Source organism: Balaenoptera borealis (assembly GCF_965194805.1).
Source record: "Balaenoptera borealis genome assembly, chromosome: 21".
In the NCBI taxonomy this organism is placed as follows: Eukaryota; Metazoa; Chordata; class Mammalia; order Artiodactyla; family Balaenopteridae; genus Balaenoptera; species Balaenoptera borealis.
The window spans coordinates 2,629,783-2,633,062 of NC_138880.1; the positions used below are offsets into that span (position 1 = coordinate 2,629,783).

Consider the following 3,280-nt stretch of genomic DNA (forward strand, 5'->3'; position numbering starts at 1 on the left):
ACTAAATAAACACAATTATGTACTTTCATCCTCACAAAAGGACAATGCAATGTTCAGACAACACACTAGACCATGAAAACAGTGCAGGTGCAGGAGAGAACATTCATGTACATTTTGGAAGGTCACCAGGTTTTAGGTGTACCTCTTCCAGATAACCTAATTTAATAGGATCTAAATTTACAGACCAGATAAACTGGGGGAGTGGAGGTGACCAGGCTCGTCACAAAGGGTCCTGGCTCTATAAGAGAGTTTCTCAGAGGAAGGAGCCTTGGACCTAAGCACACAGGTTGCTTCATGGGGGTGCCTACCCCACTGCGGTTTCATTCTACTTCACACGTTTCTATTTGGTCTATTTTTAAAAAATATACCAAACCTTCATATTTTTGTAATCAGAAGGAAATAATGTATAGATTTCCATTCTGAAAAAAAAGACGTTTATTTGGTTCCAGTATAATAGGATACACAAAAAAAAGCTTACTTATTTCGACTTTCCAGGATGACCTATGTTCTAAGAAACTGACTAATCCTTTTGTGCTTACAATGCCTCAATAATCCCACCATCTAGCCACGCCCTCTCAAATATCTTTTTCTCCAAACTAAGTTCAAATGCTCTTAAACCTCAGACGAGTCACTTAGCCACACCATGGCTCTCCCAGTTCCATCACCTGGCTGTTCTCTAGCCAGACTGCGATGCTCCTCTCACCCCTGGGAGGCCCCTGCACCTTCACACTTTCATACTCGTGCATCTGTTTCTCCATTTACACCAGTCTTCCGAGACAAGCAAGAGCAACAGCCCAAGAGCCAGGGTACCCAGAGTGGTTTGCATACACAACACATAGTTCGATTCACTAACGAGCCATTGTGTAGCAGGGACCTTTATTGAGGCTACCACGACTCCCGCTAACTGCATCCTGCAATCTGCAGCATTCAACTACCAAAACTCAAATGGAACACAACGTTAAGAGAAAATTTTCATTAAAGGCACTGTCTGACTTTAACTCAGTCAGCCATGCCCGCCCCAGGCTCCCTGGCTAGCTTTGTATTTTGCTTTGAGGTGATCTTCAAAGGCTGTAACGGCCACAGTACTGAAGTTCTGTGATGCTTTCTTGACTCTTGGGTCTCACAGCTTCTCCAGGGGTGGGCCAACTAAATCCACACTAAAGGGAGGTTTCCTGAGGCTGAGCTCTTATCTGTAGGTGTCAGAACCGCAGGAAGAATGCAGGTCCTCAGCTCACTGGACTCCGGTGCTCCAAGACCAAGTGGTAAGAAACCAAAGTGAATGAGTCCTTGACATTCCGGTAAATGTCCTTATGCTGGCACATTCCTTGAGCAGGGGTTGACTTTCACAGAAATTAAACGTGGGGAGGGGAGCAGCCCAGTGAAGCTGGAGGCTTCCACTCTGTTTCCCAGTTTGAATAGGGTTGACTCCCAGCAACAGGGACAGTGTGGGTTGAGCCTAAAAACTAAAACCCTGAAAGGGTCAAATCCCCCCCCCTTCCCCACCCAGGGCGCTCCTGGTCACAAGTGCTGACACCTGCCGCGCAACCACTACCTTGAGCGCTTGACATGCAGTACCTAATGAATCTTCGCCATAATCTTGGAGTTCAGTCCCTCACGATCCCCATTTTATAGAAGATGGAAAGGGGTACGCCGGGCGGTCTGGCTCCAAGTCAGTACAGCAGAGTCTGTGAGCCCAGAATCAGGGCATCCTCGGGATGCGGTACCACGGGTGAAGTTTCAGAATGAAAACCAGCAAGTTCTCGCGAGAGCGGAAACGCTGAACCGAAAGCGCACGAGGCAGGGTCCCTCTCGGGGGCAGAAGCCTCACCCCTGCAACTGCAGGTGAGCTCAGGGGAGGCCAGGTATTGAAAAGCCCCCACCCCAGGAAGGACGGCGGGAAATGACCGCCATGCCGGCCCAGGCGTCGATGACGCTGCCCACGGCATTCACCGGGCACTGAGTCTCCTTGGCTCCCCCTCCCACTGTCCCTGGGAGCAGCACAGGCGGACCGTGGGGTGCAGGGCTGCTCTGCACCTCGGGGATGACACGTTCAAGCTCTCACAGCTTCAAGTTCGTGCTGTTTCGCCTTTTGTAGCAAACATGGATTTTTTTGGCGTTAAAGATAACTAGTGGACCTTAAGGGAAAGACACTGGCTTCCCTCTGTCCTCAGAGAAAACTTGGGGACCCAGCTGACAACATTCTTGTGGGGCGAGGCTGCTGAATAATATGCACTGCCTGCCACGCTGAGGCTGTGGACTCCCAGTGGTGTGAACGAACGCCTTCCTCAAATACAGCTCAGGCCGCTCACGGGAGGGCCACCTCTGCCTTGCAGGCTGTGTGTGTGTCGCTGGGCTGTCACTTCACTTCCTTGTAGTCAGTTTCCTCACCGAGAAATGAGCCTGAGCTGTGACTCTTTGTAATCTGAGGTCCAGGCCATATAATCTAGAGGGGAGTTACGGAGACAAGTGGAGCCGGGGTAGAGGAAGCAGAAATGAGGAAATAAACTGACCAGGGTTTCCCCACTTTACCCCGGACAATCAGTGCTGCTGCTGATTCAAACGGTCATGACTTTCCGTGTCTAACACACTGAGGGCAGCAGGCTTCCACTTATGCAAGATCCAGTAAAAAGGAATGCTCGGCTAACTCGGTTTTCTTCTTGTACAGCACTTTTCTTAAAAGACAGAAATGACAAGCAACAAGTCCACATCTGCTACTTTTTCCAAAAATAAATTTCTAATGGGTCACAGTTGTGTTTCAGGATGCCTAGAGATGTGGCCTAGCTCTCACACTTTCCAGAGCCACTGTTCTTTTTTTTAATTGTATTTTTAATGACTGAGACCTTACCCAAAATGCCAGAGATACAGCCAAATCAATAATAAAAATAGTGTGATATGGATGGTATAATTTTAACGATAAGAATATAGTTTGAATTCTAATTCTTTTAAAACAGCCAGCTGTTTTCAGACTTTGTTATCTTACTCAACTTTGTTATTAATCTATCTGCACAAGGGCTATCTTTGAGGATAAAATGAATTGCCAATGGTGACAGCAATTTGGTAAATTTTGTAAATATACACCGCTCTTCAGAAATTTGAAATCACTGTACACGGATTTACCCAGAAACTCCACTCATGCCAGATCTATGCCCGCATACGCCTTCCACTTACTTCACTCAAAAAAACCCCAAAAAACTGTATCCAAGTCGTTGTTTCTATTAAGCAGGCAGTCAAACGAAGCCCTTTAAGAGGCGAGCAGGCACTAAGTTTAGAAAGAGGGGAG

At 47.4% G+C, this 3,280-nt stretch overlaps 1 protein-coding gene across 7 annotated transcripts in view; it reads right to left on the reverse strand.

Annotated features, from left to right (window-relative positions):
* The window catches only part of SH2D4A (SH2 domain containing 4A), a 72,237-nt gene that overhangs the window by 68,058 nt on the left and 899 nt on the right, over positions 1 to 3,280 (reverse strand). For 2 of the 7 annotated variants that reach the window (XM_082374878.1, XM_082374877.1), the window contains exon 1: positions 1,576 to 1,661. The exons of 4 other annotated variants lie outside the window; for them this stretch is intronic. The gene's annotated coding sequence lies outside the window, so the exon portion shown is untranslated. Of the gene's footprint in view, positions 1 to 1,575; positions 1,662 to 2,510; positions 2,616 to 3,280 lie in introns of those variants that run through there. One more of the 7 variants, XM_082374874.1, reaches the window with a different exon arrangement.